The sequence below is a fragment of the Schistocerca piceifrons genome, chromosome 1 (assembly GCF_021461385.2).
Source record: "Schistocerca piceifrons isolate TAMUIC-IGC-003096 chromosome 1, iqSchPice1.1, whole genome shotgun sequence".
NCBI lineage: Eukaryota > Metazoa > Arthropoda > Insecta > Orthoptera > Acrididae > Schistocerca > Schistocerca piceifrons.
The window spans coordinates 1,211,862,021-1,211,881,155 of record NC_060138.1 but is presented as its reverse complement, the minus strand read 5'-3'; the positions used below and the strand labels follow the sequence as shown (position 1 = coordinate 1,211,881,155).

The 19,135-nt window shown below is 44.1% G+C and overlaps 1 pseudogene; it reads left to right on the top strand.

Annotated features, from left to right (window-relative positions):
- The first annotated feature begins 14,402 nt into the window (after positions 1–14,402).
- LOC124727542 lies at positions 14,403–14,520 on the top strand (annotated as a pseudogene).
- Positions 14,521–19,135: the final 4,615 nt, after the last annotated feature.

The following is a 19,135-nucleotide window of genomic DNA, read 5'->3' as shown; positions in this document are numbered from 1 at the left end:
AACCTAAATCAGGATGGCCGGACGCGGGATTGAACCGTCGTCCTCCCGAATGCGAGTACAGTGTCTAACCACTGCGCCACCTCGCTCGGTCTAAACTCGAGCAGACTGGTGGCCTGACACATACTAGCACTCCGGACGACAGACAGACACTAACCGCCTCACCAATGCGGACGAGAGACACACCCAGACTAACTTGGCTGACCAACTGACCAGACTCGCCCAGACTCACTCCAAGTAACCAACTGACCAGACTCCCCGAGACTGACAGACTGATCACTCGCCGACTGGCGAGCTTCTCGCGCCCCTTAAATGCACGTGAACAGGCAACCTTTCCCCTTTCAGACCAGAGGGAGACACCAAAGCTGCGATTGCCACAGCGGCACCATCGCCAGGAACGGAGGGCGACTGCTTTACACTACGCGCTGCGGCGCGCTCTTCAAAACAGCAAATTTACCACGGCTCACACACAACCCCAAATGTGAACCAAAATTTTGCTCCCTCCCTTTCGACCGAATGGTAAGAGATCCAAACTTCCGACACCAGTCTCTTCAGTAATAAAAAATATTAGCCTCGGCAGGAAGGAAGAGGAAGGTATCGGAAGAGAGAGTTTAGAAATTGAAGAGAGAAATTAAATACTCTTGGACTATATTCTCAAATTTTTGTTACATAGTTTGTCCAGGCAAGACTGCATGGGTGTCTGCTAGTGTAACTGATGGTTAAATACCGGAATAGGCAGAGGGAGAGAAGGTGAATCGAGTTCACACTATCAGGTGACCGGGTCGTGGGGAGCATAAACAGGGACCGATGAGCAAGGAGTCGTCTGCTTGGTCTAAAAATTGGAATTTCAGAGACAGACTCGACTGTCTTCTGCTCCCCAAGACATGCCATCAAACAGTGCGTGATCCGTTTCTCATGTCTCCCTACTGGCAAACTACGACCTCACGTGGGCAGTTGTTAGAGCACAATGTAGGCGTGATTCTGCTTTACTTAACAAACAACAGAAAATATAGCGTGATGCTGATGCTACGGTTCTCACCGGCTTGTAGGCACTGCTGTAGCCTAGTTCAGAGGCGTATCAGAATAACTTTTGAATAAAATTTTTTTACGAATTCTAAAATATTCCCAGACTGTTGGACTTCCTGTATATCTCTATGTTATAGCCTATTTTACTGTCTATACCAGGTAATAACTATGGAAATATTAAAATACCACAGCAGCCAGTGCAGCTTCCATCAAACAAAGAAATTTCTTGTTGTGAACAGACAAAGAAAATGCTATAAAAACTTAATTGTTACTGGTCTTTACAGGTACATGTGGAGTAGCCACGACGTAAGTAATTTGAAAATAATGTGCGGAAAGCCCTGGAAAATGTAAGACTCCTTGAATGACAGCCAGGGAAATGAATATGATAAAAGTTTCATACAACGTGAAACCTATGGTTTGACTTAAGCTTGTTCCTTTCAAAACTATAACACACTAATTTTGCTATGAATTTCTGGTTGTTTGAGTCAGTATCCTTCCGACGTGGAAACACGGTAATAACACTGACTTGCACTTGTTCAATGTTTATTGCCATTTAGTCCCAGTTAAAGCATTTTACATCAAAAATGACTCTAGAACGTTATAATCTCTAAGCAGTAAGATGTAGCATTCCATGGTACCAAAGACGTGCATCAATGGCTACGCGCTGCATTGTTATCACTAAAGTAAACAAAATGTTTTGACCCACCGCAGTCGGCGCCCCTTGTATGTAGGCAACGCCGCGTCACACGCCTGCGGGGAATCGCCTACCGCCACCGTAGCCTCGTTAATCACCAACCTGTCCCGCTAACCGGACACCGCCAGCCGCCATCCCACACCACCCTGGGACGGCGGTCTTATTAATTTTTGGCCGCCGTTGGCCATCCGATGCAGCGTCGCCGCCGTGGGACGTTAGAGCCAGGGACAGCCAGTGTAAAAGCCTTATCGACAACTGCGACTCTCACTGTGGGCACCTACTGCACTGGATGAGGAAATTCTGAAAGCGTGCATTAGCCTGCAGCTGCCTAAGAAATTACTAGTAAACAGAAAAAAAACATAAATACAGAAACATTTATTAATATGAACACGACCAAAACTGACAAAAACGTAATGGAATCTAGTCGAATTACATCGGACGATAGCGAGCGAATTAGATTAGGAAATAGTTGTAGCAGTAGTAGTAGCAGCTTTATTCATCCGTAGATATCTTTTCACAAGGATATAGGGCATGTGAAACTACTTACAATTTAAAATTAGCTAATTCGTATACACATATATTTACAGACTTGTAGTTAGAGACAATCATTAGGTTTACCCCTGGTATAGAATACTTTTTTTTCAGATAATTCATTAAATAATGTAATGCCACACTGTTCACTCATATTTCACTGTCAGTCACTGCACGCACTATACACACATTGTTTCGTGACACTTCACTCACTACACACACAAACACACACACACACACGCACACACACACACACACACACACACACACACACACACACACACACTGATGATCTCTGGGCCATTTTCTGTACCGCAACTTCCCATTCGCTACTCTGAAAAACTGTAAGCATACCTCTATAATGAGTGAGCCATTGAGCTCAGAAAGAGGAAGAGGTGTTAGCACTCTGCTATGCATAGCTTGGGTGTAAATTTTTGTAGAAAAGGGGAAAAGAAGGAAAAAACATAGTGTGAAGGAGCTATGTGAAACGTTTTGTCTAAGTAATCTTTCAGTGAATAAAATGTATTGCGTAACAGGTACTTTTTAACTGCCTTCTTCAATAAGTGTATTTTCGCAATTTCATTAATCTCTTTTGATAATTTATAGTATTGTTTTATTCCTCGGTAGAAAATGTTTTGAGTTTTATGTTCATTTTTTCTTGCTAAATGTAAGTTGAGTCTAGCTCTTGTTCCATGATCATGGACAGAGGTGTTTGTGCAGTAATTACCAATGACACACTGGAAGGAATAAATGAGTTTTAGTACTTAGACAGTAGTTAAACCATCCGCCTGCATAGCCTAGGTCTCTAACGCACTCCTGTAAGTCGCCACTCGACTTGGAGACAAGTCAGTTCGAATCCTGGTGGTGGATAGAAATTGGACTGCCAATTTTTTCCCGGTCAGGGAAGGAGAGGTGGTGGTGTAAAGTTTCCAATCAACTGTCTTTGCTCCAGTGTCCTGGATTAAATTCCAAACATGTTCGTAGTGTTTCATGAAGTGAGGCTACGTGACACTGTTGATGATGATCTGTTCTTCACTTGGACAGGTTAACCTTGGTAGACCCTTGGCGCTACTCTACAGGAGTAGGATATGTGCTGACACTGGGTTTCAAACTCTCCCTTCTTTCATCATATCACAAAATACAAACACAACACTGCACTATACATACATCCATTACAATCACATTGTTGTTGTTGTGGTCTTCAGTCCTGAGACTGGTTTGATGCAGCTCTCCATGCTACTCTATCCTGTGCAAGCTTTTTCATCTCCCAGTACCTACTGCAACCTACATCCTTCTGAATCTGCTTAGTGTATTCATCTCTTGGTCTCCCTCTACGATTTTTACCCTCCACGCTGCCCTCCAATACTAAATTGGTGATCCCTTGATGCCTCAGAACATGTCCTACCAACCGATCCCTTCTTCTGGTCAAGTTGTGCCACAAACTTCTCTTCACATAAACCCCAAAAATACAGGTACGAGTTAATTCCCACATAACAGCAAGGAAATTTGGCAATGTGAGCGGAGGAAGAACCCTTATTCCGACAGATGGTTGAACCCACTTCATGCATGGTGATGAATATGTGGGGTATGGGTGCGTGACAGCGAAATTCTACGACACGTACGGCAATTTCGTAGTAAAACTTCAGGTACAATGAAAAAGAATAAAATCGCAGCAGAATAACTACACACAAACATTCAGACACAATGATACGAGAGCAGTGTACTGTGCCAGGTCTACTACACAGACTAAAAAAGGAAAGAGTGGTGGAAAAAAATAAATAGCATTGCAAAAAGCTGAGGCTGGCTGATTACTGGAATAAAGAGATGAGCCAGCCTTGCAGGTCTCCTTGGTGATTTTGTCTGCATATACATTTTCCATATGCCCCATTACCCAGCGGAATGACACTTGCTTCCCCCGCCTCTGTAGCATGTACTAGTTGGTCAACAATTAAATTTACCATTTTCACTGCTGGCATGATGATGTTAACACCTATCGCAACGACAGTGCTACTTAAAGAGCCTTCGTGAGGGACACTATTCTCCTGCTCAAAGTGATCAGAGGGTGTGTCACGATAGCATGGCTACAGGAAGGACCATTTAAAGATTGGAAGGCATCTTCGAAAAGCCCATTCATGAAGCTTCCCAAGGATAACATGCCTCCAAGTGGTGTCTTAGGACATCTCCATGTCAAAAAATATAAAACAAGAAGCGATGCTAGCGCAGGAAAGGCTGTCGTATAGTCGCTTCCATGAGGGCCAAGTTGTCGAAGGTGGAGCGATATGTTACTAATGTAGAGGACAAGGGGTTATTTTTAGGAAATATATTGCGAAATTGTGATTTAGTGTGTTTCAGTGCGCGATGCACCAGACTCATGGCAGACGAAGGCTAGCCGGCGTGTATGCAGGTGACACAGTTTTGCAACGAGCGTCGGTATGTGCTTGCGTGCGCGGCAGCCATCAACAGCCAGAACGCAGCGTTAGCAGAATTAAGCAGGCGCGGGCCGCGTGTGGCGCGGTTGTGTTAGCCAACTCATTGAGAACACTCTAATAAACACGGCGCCGGGCAAGCGGCTCATTCAGTAATGGTCTGCACTATTTAAGGGCATCAGAGGTGGGCGTCGGCACCGGTTCGACCGATTGGGCGTTCGGTCGCTGTTACATCGTCGTCATCAGTGACGCTGTGCCCGAGGACTGGCCGGCAGAGGGCGTTGCCCAGTGCTGCACCAGCGACTCCCGGTGTCGTCACGAGCCACCGCGTCTGTGATCCTGGCCGCACCTCGCGCCGCTAACCTCCTACCGCCTGCGCAGCCGCTGACCGAGCGCAGCGTCGCGTTCCCCGGGCTTCGTGCATCAGCACGCCTCCACCACGACACGAGCGGTGGGGCTGAGCTACCGGAAAATGTATTGGAAGAACCAACAATAAGGAGGAAGATTGCTAAAAACAGTCACCTTCTTCTACCCAGCCACGCCCTACAACCCAGACCACGTCACCCGCTCCGGTCATCCTATTACACTAAGAAGCTACCTGGGTACTATGTTCCAGGCAGGGGGATGGTTGACCATTCGCTCCAAGGTCTTTCCCACGCAGCTAGTGAGGACAACGTTATGATAACCGCGTATCTCCAGTCTCTACAGATTTTAAACAGGTAAGTGAAACTGCTTCTCTCTACGAGTCGGGAAAGCGACTTGACGCCCAAACGAGTCTAAAAGGGCGACGGTGATTTCTTTGCTTCGCCCTGTCAGGTGCTCTAAAATCCTATAATGGACTCAGTCGTGATTAGGTGACGTGGTACGACTAGCAGATAACGCAGAATTCGTGTCCCACATCGAGAAGGAGCAGTCTGTTCCAACTGAATTCCCAACTGCCCCTCTCAGCAGCCAAGAAGTAGCGTCGGAAAGCTGAATTCTGGGTGGCAAGGGATGTAATTGAGTCAAAATGGGCAACATCTTGTGGATTCGTCTGCTAACTTCCAGTCCTCATTACAGCAGCCATGGGACACCTCCCTCCTCTCCCAGAAATCCTCGTCATCACCTCACATACGACTGCTCTCTTAGTGGAACGATCCATGGTGATCAAGAAATGTTGCCATTGTCTCTTCATCCTTCCTCTATCAGTTCCGCGTAATTTCGTCCTCGCTACCCGAAAGGCTGCGAGGTCCTCTGCAGTTGGCCGGCACTTGAACCTACTCTGAGCCGTCCCCTGTTCCTGAAGTCGTCGCGCTACCAAGGGACAGAGTTGCCTTTTTAGCTGACCTTAAGATTCCAGAATGGATGCTTGAGCAGCGCAGTAGATCATTTGGATAATACGATTCACCCGTTACAGTACGCTGTCACATGTTCAAACACAACAAGCTTGCTGCAAAGCGACCAGTCTCCTCTACTGAAGACCTATCGCAGCGGCTTCGTTTTGAACACGGCTCTGTCTGGCACGTGAATTCCTGTCAAGAAGTAATCACTTGAACGCAAGTCGTCGAGCATATGCGAAAGTAGTAAGCAAACGTAAGACAAAAACTGGAAAGAATTGAGAAAGTTGTAATATAACTTTCCAGAGCTGAAAAAGAAATACTTTTGACAATTAAAGAATGTAAAATGATATTACTATGTAGCCTAAGCCTGTAAGAGCAACTCCCTGAAACCCCCCCCCCCCTCAAAAAAAAGGTAAATTAAAGTGGCGAAAAAGGTTGATGTCCTTTGGAGGCTTTACACTAGCAGTTCACTACCGTACAAAAAAAATAGTCTAATACAAAAACAATAATAATACACTAAAACATAGGAAGGGCTATATTCATATCTACGTATGAGTGGGTTCACAGTGATGTCGCAGCTCACAGCCCACTTCCGCGTGACACCTACTGTGGATTCCCGTATCTGTGGGTTTAATTTTGTTGTATTCACTGTTTTTATTTAATATTTGCTGTTAATCTTAAAACGGCTTGTATATGTTAAAATTGAAAATGTTTAGTAGAATATAATTGTGGATAATATTCTGCAAGACTGGGAGTTTAGATTATATCTGCCGGTTGGGATTTTTGATGGAACAATGAGTATGAGGCAGTTATTGTGGGTTGGTTGTTGACCAGTACGTGAGCATAAGTAGCGGATTTATAACCGTGGACATACAGCCTGTTCACCATGGTACTGTGGACTGAAAAAACAGTGGACAAGGTGTTTTAAATGTTATGCGTCTTGGATTAATCGTCCACTCAATGGTATAAATATTGCGACATGAGAATACTGCACAGACACGTTTATTATCGGGACGGTCTACGGAGCCCACGCGAAATGCCTATTTAAAATCACAATATGTCGATGTGCCCTTTATAATGAACTGATGTATAGCAGAAAAAATTAGAGCAGTTTAATCGAGTGAACTGATTTCAATATTCAGCATGTACTGCGAAATGTGTACCAGCGTCAATACACAACCTTGCTATGAATTAACATATGATGGAGGAATACTAAACCAGTCACAGTAACATCATGACTTTGCCGAGTGAACTGATTTCAGTTGTTGTTGTTGTTGTTGTTGTGGTTGTTATTGTTGTCTTCGGTCCAGAGACTGGTTTGATGCAGCTTTCCATGCTACTCTATCTTGTGCAAGCTTCTTCATCTCCAAGTAACTACTGCAACATACATCCTTGTGAATCTGCTTAGTGTATTCTTCTTTTGGTCTCCCTCTACGATTTTTACCCTCCACGCTGTCCTCCAAAACTAAATTGGTGATCCCTTGATGCCTCAGAACATGTCCTACCAACCGATCACTTCTTCTAGTGAAGAAGTGCCACAAATTCCTCTTCTCTCCGATTCTCTTCAGTACCTCCTAATTAGTTACGTGATCTACCCATCTAATCTTCAGCATTCTTCTGTAGGAGTACATTCCGAAAGCTTCTATTCTCTCCCCTTTCCTCTATTTCACTTCCATACATGGCTCCATTCCATATAAATACATTCAGAAAAGACTTCCTGACACTTAAAGCTATACTTGATGTCAACAAATTTCTCCGCTTCAGAAACGCTTCCATTGCCGTTGCCAGCCTGCGTTTTGTATCCTCTCTACTTCGATCATCGTCAGTTATTTTGTTCCCCAAATAGCAAAACTCATCTACTACTTTAATTGTCTCATTTCCTACTCTGTTTCCCTCAGCATCACCTAATTTAACTCGACACATTCCACTGTCCTCGTTTTGCTTTTGTTGATGTTGATCTAATACCTGATTTCAGTATCGACCACAATATTATGAAATACGTAACACAGGCCTGTACAAGATCTGTATAGGTCGAACTGTGGTCAGGATTAGTTACACATACAGTCAAGTAGGTAGACATTACATCGTTTGGTAAGAATTACATTTCTTTTGCACCGCCGTTAAACATCAACGCTACCACCAACAATAAAACGATCCGCATCTTTTACCGGATCTTCACACCCTCTGCCTCCTTCAAGAAGAAAACTGCAGCGGTATTGCCGGCCGAGGTGGCCGAGTGGTTCTAGGCGTTACAGTCCGGAACCGCCCGACTGCTACGGTCGCAGGTTCGAATCCTGCCTTCGGACATGGATGTGTGTGATGTCCTTAGGTTAGTTACGTTTAAGTAGATCTATGTTCTAGGGGACTGATGACCTCAGATGTTAAGTCCCATAGTGCTCAGAGCCATTTGAACCATTTTTGAAGCGGCATTATTTAACAATGGTCCATGACAGCTTGAGCAAAATTTTACTCATGTGCTACATTATTTTAAATAAATTGGCGATTTAACACTTTTCAGATACTTGTATTTTTATTGCTGGAATGTTATGTCCTAGATCTTTCACTCCCCCTACAGCCCACACGACACTGATCCCAAATAACAAACATGGAAAGCAAAACATTGCATTGCGAACATCACACCAACAGATCCACTCTTTTGCTTCTCTTTCATGCTTAAATATCCTTTTATACTCGATTTTTTAACCATCACCGAAAGACTTTTGAGTTACGGCGGTACTAATCATTACTAAATCGAATATATCATTACATACATCCGGTGTCTCTCCTAAGAGCCGCCAAGCGCATTTTCTCTTATGCTTCGGCAAATATTTCCAATTTCGTTTCTCCATTGTGTATCTGGAATCAGATGAAACAATTATTATCGTCATGCGTTTCATTCGGCGCTCAGAGCCAACAGAAAAAAGAAATTTGGATTTTACGTGCGCATTCGATAGAGCGCTGCCTAAATAGTCTACTTTTATGAATATGTACTAACAGGTACAGTAAAACGCGAAGAATAGACAGCTGCCCAGCAACAACTTATTAGTGCTGCATGGTTGGTTCTAGAAGTGAGCGCGCGCCAGGGCGTTGCTGTGGCCGCTGGAATACTGGTTACTTTTCTAGTTTTACTGTCCCGGTCAATACATGACGATAAAACACATATCGCATTACACTAATCTGCGACCGCTGTATAGGACGGACTCGTAAAATTCCGCTTTAAAAATCATTTTATTTGCAACGACAAACAAACCGTCCCTTTCCGCTGATACTGGGCGTCGCATAAAGACGTGACGAGCGGCATTTGTTTGCGCTGACTCCAGCTATACAACGCAAAAAAGAAACTAGAAATATTTGGTGAAAGACCAGAGAAAATGCCCCTGGCGACCCTTAGGGGAGACACATTGTATTAATTGAATTGCTTAAACATATTTAAAGTTTTACAATTAACAGTTTAACGTCATGAGGATAAAATAAAACGAGGAAAACAAAACGAAATGGTGATAGCAGCGAGAATTGAAGCCGAGCCGACCAGCTGCCAAGCGGTACATCTGACCAATGCGCCACAGCAGCTATAAATCAAGTATTGTTCAAAAATCCCTAATACTCTACTTCAAGATGTTTAGTAAGCTTTTTAGCTTTTTCTACGGCCCACTTGGGCGATATATTCTAGGAACTTGAAAGAGGTTCGTATCCACTTAACTCAAATAATCTGAACCCTGTCGAAAGCCCTCCCCTTGTTAAGTTTAAATTTGGAGTTGGTTTACCTAACTCTTGAACACTCATTTTCTCCTAAAATCTACTGGAAAAGGGCCTCTTAAGCAGATCACCTACAAGATTCACCATTGTCACTTGCACAATTCTTTACACGCACTTTCAAAGAAAGATACTGACCCGGTGCCGTGAGCAACGTGGCATCCGTACTGCCGGTGGAAATGGCGTCACATTAGAGCATGCAAAGTGGAAAATAGACAGCTGCGTCCCTTCTCTGAGTTGATGGTAGCGCAGATGACCAGCATTTCAGCACTTGACGCTGGTTTCTAGTTATCCCAGGGAGAGCGCTACAGAACATGTTTTCGTCAATTTCAGTATCCTACCAGCACGTGTTTCTAAGAGAAATGGTGTGATTTTAGTGCAACTTTCGCCTCGAATACGAAGGGAAAATATGGAATAGCTTTAGTGCGATATTTATAGTGTGGCAGCACATTAGCACATGACCAACGGCAGCCGCTGCAAGAATCACAACCACTGGAATATCCTTTCGGTTTGGCAAATGTGGGACAACAACTAGATGTATCTCTCACTTAAGTTTCTTTCGACGAAGTTAACAGTTGCTGGACAACTCTCCTCTCCCTGTTTTTTTGTTAATGTTTTATAAAATAAAACGTCATATCCTTATGCTAGAGTCAAATGCATGCTTAATTATTGTTATCTATCACATATAACCCAGTGATCAAATAATTTTAATAATTCTTCCGTTAATTTCACGCACTCAACTAAACCCACATTCTCTCTGCAGTACTTCTCACAGTGAAATATTAACGCAAATAGTATTCGAATACGTTAAATTCTTTTAGTACTTGTATGCAGAACACATTCTCGATTTCGCGCTGTAGTATAGAACGCTCTATTTTACTTTCCCTTTTTGTCTTATTATTTGTAGATTAGGATCAGTAGTTTTTGCACGTATTGCTCTTTCTTTGATACGTTTAGTGAGGTTTTGCAGAGGTTTATTCAATGTCTCATTCGAAATGTTAGTAAAATACACGCTTAGTAGTAAGATCGCAATGGCGGCAGTTACTTTTGAACAACATCAGCAGAACGGGTGAACTCCTGTTTGCAGATCTTTTCGACAGTGTGGTATATGTAAGCTCGATAGTTTCTCACTGAATAAACTCTGTTTATGTTAAGAACTTACCATATTGCAGTATTCCAGAACCACTTATTTAAACTGTTTGCTTGCGTTAATTATTCTTCCAGTGACATTACTATTTGCTAAATTCTGGGTAGGGAAGTTTTATAATTTTTTTAGGTATTCCAAGATCAAATATGACAGACTTTTACTCGTTTCATTACAGAACAATTAGGTTTCTTCCTCTTTCTTTAATATTGTTTACCTGGTCTCACCTCTGTTTAACAGGTCAGTTAATTTTTGTTATGCTTTTATTCATAGTTTTTATTTCTCAGTTATACTTCATATATGCTTACACACTGAAGAGCCAAAGAAACTGGTACACCTGCCTAATATCGTGTAAGGCATCCGGCAGCACGCAGAAGTGCCGCAACACGACGTAGCATGGACTCGACTAATATCCGAAGTAGTGTTGGAGGGAATTGACACCATCAATCCTGCAGGCCTGTCAATAAATCCGTAAGAGTAAGAAGGGGTGGAGATTTCTTCTGAATAGCACGTTGCGAGGCATCCCATATATGCTCAATACGCCTGCCGGCGTGGCCGAGCGGTTCTAGGCACTTCAGTCCGGAACCGCGCGAGCGCTAAGTCCCATGGTGCTCAGAGCCATTTGAACCATTTTGATGCTCAATAACGTTCATGGGGAGTTTGGTGGCCAGCGGAAATGTTTAAATTCAGAAGAGTGTTCCTGGAGCCACTCTACAGCAAATCAGGACGTGTGGGGTTGTCGCATTCTACTGCTGGAACTGTCCAAGTCGGTCGGAATGCACAATGGACGTGAATGGATGCAGGTGATCAGACACGATGCTTACGTATGTCTCACCTGTAAGTCTTATCTAGACGTACGAGGAGTCCCATATCACTCCAACTGCAGACATCCCACACCATTACAGAGCCTCCACCAGCTTGAACAGTCGCCTGCTGACATTCTGGTTCCATGGATTCACGAGGTTGTCTCCACACCCGCACTCGTCCATCCGCTCGATACAATTTCAAACGACACTCGTCCGACCAGGCAACATGTCTCCAGTCATCAACAGTCGAATGTCGGTGTTGAAGGGTCCACGCGAGGCTCAAAGCTTTGTGTCGTGCAGTCATGAAGGGTACACGAGTGGGCGGTCGGCTTCGAAGGCACATATCGATTTTGTTTCGTTGAATGCTTCGCACGCTGGCACTTGTTGATGGACAAGCGCCGAAATTCTGCAGCAGTCTGCGAAAGGATGGCACTTCTGTCACGTCGAACAAATCTCTTCAGTCGTCTTGCGGAATCATTTTCCGGCCGCAGCGATGGCGGAGATCTGATGTTTACCGGATTCCTTATACTCACGGTATATTCGTGAAATGGCCGTACGGGAAAATCCCCTCTTCATCGCTACCTCGGACATGCTGTGACCGGCCGGCCGGAGTGGCCGTGCAGTTCTAGGCGCTATAGTCTGGAAGCGAGCGACCGTTACGGTCGCAGGTTCGAATCCTGCCTCGGACATGGATGTGTGTGATGTCTTTAGGTTAGTTAGGTTTAATTAGTTCTAAGTTCTAGGGGATTGATGACCTCAGAAGTTAAGTCGTATAGTGCTCAGAGCCATTTGAACCATGCTGGGTCCCATCGCTCGCGCGTCGACTATAACACCACGTTGAAACTCATTTGACTCTTGAATGCCTGCCATTGTATCAGCAGTAACCGATCTAACAATTGGGCCAGACATTTGTTGTCTCATATAGGCGATGTCGGCCTCACCACCGTAATCTGCCTGTTTACATATCTCTGTATGTGAATACACATGCCTATACCAGTTTCTTTGGCGCTTCAGTGAATATGCTGCTAGTGCAATAGTTGGCTATGTTCAAAAGTAAGTTTTTGTAAAGTGCTTCTCATAATTAACATCATTGCATGCAAATTTCTAATGACTTACAATATACTAAATTTTGTAGACTTCTGACGACGAGAGATGAGTCGTTTGTAACCCGTGGAGCAAATTATTGTGCAACTGACGACTGCATTTTTGTTGGATTTTTTGCGTGAACTTGGCCATTTCTAGTAGGAAAATTAATTGTGGGAGGGAATCCTTTTTCGCTATAGTACCCACTTGGAGCCTAGTTATTTATAATTTGATATCGATTACATTACCGCGTGTATAGTAGATACACAGGCTGATTTGGTGGGAAGTTTTTGTTCAAATGTGTGAAATTTTATGGACTTAACTGCTAAGGACGTCAGTCCCTAAGCTTACACACTATACACACTACTTATCCTAAATTATCCTACGGACAAACACACACAGACCCATGCCCGAGGGAGAACTCGAACCTCCGCTGGGACCAGCCGCACAGTCCATGACTGCAGCGCCTCGGCTAATCGCGCACAGTTGGGACGCTTTTAGAATGCCACTCCTCTTGAGAAGCGATACTGAGGCTGCCCCCTTTCTACCCCGCCCCCCCCCCCCTCCCCCACAGCCAGTATCTCGCTCAGGCAAGTAGAGTCCGTTCCCTTGTGTGAGATATCATCTCATTCCATTTCAGAACTGGTGACGGCGGTTTCCACTTGGTGGCCTCGAACGGCCAGAGGACATTCGCAAATCTCATCCCGCCAACCGAAATTCAGCGTCTACAAGATTCCAGTATCGTCTCTTTGATACAAATGCTCGGGAGGCTCGACAGCTGCGCAGAGGTTGCTATCGGAGAGAACAGAACGGATAGAGTAGGAAATCCTGTCTGTCAGGCAGGGGCATACGTAACCGTGTTTTTGGAATGGAATGGAGACGGGCCATTTCCTGTTCACGCACAGGGCGCCAGATTCAGTTCCCGCCGTGGCGCCCGAAGCGCGGGCAGTGTGTGTGGTTCCTGGTAGGTAGGCTCAGGACGGCCTCCTCCAGACCGAGTACCGGCCCGCCGGGATCAGAGAGCGCCAGGGCAGCCCGGGGCACACCGCCTGCGCCCCACACCGCCCCGCACCGCTTGGCTTTATTTATTTGCGGCGGGCGCTTCCTTCCTTATTCATGAGTCCCACAGGCGCTGCCGCGGGGCTCACAGATTCCCAGCCCTGCCCAGATAAATGGATTCCGCCGTGGGCGAGGAGAGAAGAGCGATCTACTGGCGAGGAATCAGGAATCGGCCGCTCTGCCTCCGCCGCACCGTTACGTCCCGCGTAATTCAGTGGCCTGTTGGGGGGAGGGGGGGGGGAGGGGACCTCCAACCCTTGCCGAGAAGACACCCTTCTTCTTGGAACACAGCGGTCGAGGACTGCCGCGAGCAGGCGAGTAGCAGTCGTAAAGGCACTCTCGGGCGTCTTCTGCTGTATAGCTCTCAAGTGGTCCACAAGGAATCGTCTCACGTTACTGAGCTATCTGCCTGATGCTTCGAATAACTGGAATCAGTACAATAGTCTGCGAGTTGAAAGTTCATTTGCGACCTACCACCTCTTTACTGAGATAACTGAATTACTTAATCCCTCTCGGCTGCCTTCAGTGGCGTCCCTCTTTAGCAGCTCCTCATATTTTATCAGTGGCAACGGCCTTGCCGCAGTGGATACACCGGTTCCCGTGAGATCACCGAAGTTAAGCGCTGTCAGGCGAGGTCGGCACTTGGATGGGTGACCATCCAAGCCACCATGCGCTGTTGCCATTTTTCGGGGTGCACTCAGCCTCGTGATGCCAATCGAGGAGCTACACGACTGAATAGTATCTGCTTCGGTCAGGAATACCATCATAACGACCGAGAGAGCGGTGTACTGACCACACGCCCCTCCTATCCGCATCCTCCTCTGAGGATGACACGGCGGTCGGATGGTCCCGATCGGCCACTTGTGGCCTGTAGACGGAGTAGTTTTTTTATATTTTATTCCACTGCCTAACTAATTAATTAACTAGTGCAACTTAAGGGGTGTGACACGTTACTGCCTCGAGCAACTTAACAGCGCAAGTTGTTTCTTGCCAATTGTTCCGTATGGAGGACTACGTTCACCATCTCGCAGACAGATGGTCCAGCTCAACCGCAAATTCCATAATTCGTTATTAAGTGGTTTGCTTATCTCACGTCTTGTAGAGCTGTCCCAATGTCCCAGTTGGTGTTCACCACCGCAGGTCGTGTCTCTAGTCGTTCACGCAGTCAAGTATGAATGATGGTATGGCAAGTGCGAGAATGTCAGTGCTATTTAAATGAAAGTCTCCACACAAGAAGAGGCCACCTTCTATTGAACCCATAACGTCCCAGCTGCGGTCTTTTTTTTATTCCCCGCGGGACCAAACTGCTATGGTCATCGCTCCTTAGGCTTGTACACTACTTAATCTAACTTAAACTAACTTAGCCGACCGGTGTGTCCGAGCGGTTCTACGCGCTTCAGTCTGGAGCCGCGAGACCGCTAAGGTCGCAGGTTCGAATCCTGCCTCCGGTATGGATGTGTGTGTGGTACCCTTATGTTTGTTAGGTTGAAGTAGTTCTAGGTTGTAGTGGACTGTTGACCTCAGATGTTAAGTCCCATAGTCCTCAGAGTCATTAAACTAACTTACGCTAAGGACAACACACACACCTTGATGAACTTGTGGATAGTACGCCACGACGAATACAGGTATGCATCAATGCAAGAGGACGTGCTACTGGGTTTTAGAGGTACCGATGTGTACAGCAATCTGGAGCACCACCTCTGACGTTCTCGCTGTATGGTGGTAAAATACGCAATGTGTGGTTTTCATAGGCAATAGAAATGGCGGAAATGATGTTTATGTTCACCTCTGTTCCAATTTTTTGTACCGGTTCCGGAACTTTCGGAACCGAGGTGATGCAAAACATTTTTTGATGTGTGTACAACAGCGCAACCGGTAGGCTTGGCTAGCATCTCCAACAACGCATTTCTCACGGTGTTTCCATATTTTCATCTAGCTCCTGTACATTACGTACACTACCATATCTTTCTAAATTTTCTAAAAAGTTCGAAGCATTACAATCAACTAAACACTTACCTAAATTCGGCACGTTAAAGCTATGGTTATTTGTCAATATAACTAGAACGAAATTTCTACACTTAAGTCTCATTACAGAATTTGCCGCTGCGAAGATCAAGACAAGAATTAAAATTTATCCAGGTGATATATAGTTTTGGTTGTTGGCATTTCCATAACGAAGTCTCACTACAGAATCTCCCACCGCAACGTTCAAAATGGAGTAAAAAAAATATTAAGCAAATGTTGTTTAGCTGCCAGGGGGATATTAAGAAGCATGAGCAGTTTGAGATTTTCAGCAGTTCACAGACGTCCCGTCGCGTAGCGTTATGGAGTTTTCACAGTATCCGGCGCGACGTCTGTGAATCACTGAAGCATTAACTCAGTTTCTTGTCATTCTTGTAACTTTGCTAGTTGCAAAGATATGAATAGCACTGGATCTTTTTTAAAATAGCGCTCTGAATTTTTATTCGTTAATACGACTCCTCCTTTCTAGACCTCAAAACCATAATCTCAATCGCATTCAAACTTTTTTGTTTTCCTTCTGTAATTTTCATTTCGTCCCTGACGAGGATGGTGGGCCCACTTTCGATCAATCGGTGGATTCGTTGGAGCCCATGGTTATGTGTTCTAATGTGGTGACCCTCTATGTGACTCTTTATATTTATTAAAATATGAGACTGGGTGATGTTCTGTTTCAACTTATTGTTTATTTCTTAATTTGTCTTCCAACTGCAGGAATATTAAGAACCGCTGCATATACCCTTTAAAAACCGCAGTTGGAGTTGATTCACTTAATCTTCAGACTTTTCCAAATGTTACAAGACGTCTTCTTCATCCATTATTCCTTGAAAGGTGTAAGACCCAGGATAGGTCGTTTCTATTGCTATTTCTAAAGCGCTGGGTAAGTAGGGATATTTATGTCTTGACAAACCTGTCCTTATGGGTGGTTGTTTGAACTTTTTTTTCTTTTTTTTGAGATTAATCTTGATAATCCAAAATTCTCTGATAATCTCTTTTTTAATCTATGGTCTAGTGACTCAATACGTGCTGGTTGATACTGGTCTAGGTAAATCAGATGCACCGCTGTTCAGAGATTTACATTCATTTTTTGCGGACAGTTAAATTCCTGTTGCCCTGATCAAATGTGGGACTCATCTATGTGGCACTTACAGACATCAATAATGATTAGCGCCAAATATTCCGAGTCGAAGAGAAATGAGGCTTCTAAAGTCACATAAGTGGAATATAAGCTCGCCGGACCAAAAATCTAGTAGTCCCACAGAGTAAGCACAGATCAATGCGCAGCGATCGAGTCACGTACCGAACGGCGCACACACTGCCTTTACGTGAGCGTATGGCAATAGCAATCAGTGAGTCATTTACGTTTAGAGCAGACACTGTTCGTAAGCATGGTACAATGTAAGGACCTGACAGTGTCAAAAGGGGAAATTGTGTTTGTCTGTGCTAATGGACATGTGCTGACTGTGCAGCTGCTGGAATTGTTGGTGTTTCGCGGGGGACTTCCGAACGTGTTGTAGAGAAGCAGCCTGCTCTCGCCATATAAAATTCACATCAGTCTTTCCATTGTGTGCCAGCCTGTCCGCTGTAACTAGCTCTGACGTCATAAATGTTGCGCAATACTTTAAAAATCAAGTAAATAACCTGAAACGTTTCTAGCACGTCTGGAATAAGACAAAATCAATATGTGTTGAATATCAGTTCAATAACTTTAACCATTTTCGAAATTTAGACGTTTTTCTGTAAAAATCATTGGCGCAACAGAAAAAAGCTAGAAACTTAAAAATTTATATTTGGATTCCTTTTTCATAATAATTTACTAGAAACTGTATTATGGATCTCATAAATTAAAATTTTAGTTGAAATTTATGATTTTCTGGTTTTTGTCTTAGAAATTAAGGAAGCAAGATAGATTAAGTAGACGAATAAATAAGGCTAGGATGTTTAAATTTATGTAGAAGGGAGATCCGCTATACTCATAAAGATGTCAGAAGTTTCAGTTGAATAACTATAAAACTCTAGCGATAGCGTATCCGCAAAGAGCAAGTTCAGAGCTCGTCTACTGCGTGTAGTGTAATTAAATTAATTCTCTCGCCCAAAATACTTGACTTAGCCACGTCAGACTTTTATTATGATTACTTACCTGTGTGCTGAATGCACATTTAAATTGAGAGCTTCAACGGCCATCAGCAAAAGAAGCAATGATTTATTCAATAACTTAAAGTGGTGCATTACTAGCCCAGCGGCTAGTCGGGAGAGCAATTTTCATCAGGCGTTCCCTTAGCCGTCCGCACCGCGGCTTTATATATAAGAACGCTGCGCGAGAGATGAAGGCCCCAGTTCCCTCCAGACGCTGATTAGCACAACACCTGTGCCGGGAGTCGCGTCAGTATCATTGCTATAAACAGCCTCGGATGCCGTAATAAGTTACTCGGGATAAGCGTAACCATGAAATCGTTTTCGAGTGAAGTGTTAATTCTGGGATGACTTTAATGATCTATCTTCAGTATGCGTATGTCGTATTTTCACGTGCCGTCGCGGGACAGACATACTACCATTATTTAGCGTGGCGTTTGATGAACATTATCATCAAATTATGGCGAGCATTCACTTAAACATTTAGTTTGAATAGTTATAGTTGCATCAGCGCATTAGAATCTGAATTGCTCTGTTAGTTGGATTGTGTGGATTCTTTTTGGTCTGTGACTTTCAGAATATAGTGAACATTTTTAGAGAATCGTTTTTGATTATGAATCCCAGACAATCTCCTAATTCCTCAGAGCTATAAGCTGTAGCTATAAGTGTATTTCTCAGATGAAGTGGACACTAGGAATTCTAATTACAGGCTTCACGTTTTGCTAATCACTTTCTGGTTGCCAATGTTGTAGTTAGTGAACCAGTGCTGAGTACGGCAAAACAACAGTATAAATACAAAACATATAATAACAATAATTCCACCTGCCGCCCCACATATGTTGCTAATCGGCCGGGAAAAGCATATTTTCTAAATTACACTCTACATTCATTTTATATAACAAATAATTACACCCGCTGTCCCACATATGGTGCATCGGCCGAGAAATGCATCTTTTCTACATTACATTCTACATTCATTTAACAACCATTAATTCCACCCGCCGCCCCACATATGTTGCTAATCCGCCGGAAAAACAAAACATTATTATAAACATATAATTCCACCAGCCGCTCCACATATGGTGCATCAGCCAGGAAAAGAAACTGAGTAAAAGTGAAAGTGATTTTTAAATATTCGGTTTCGG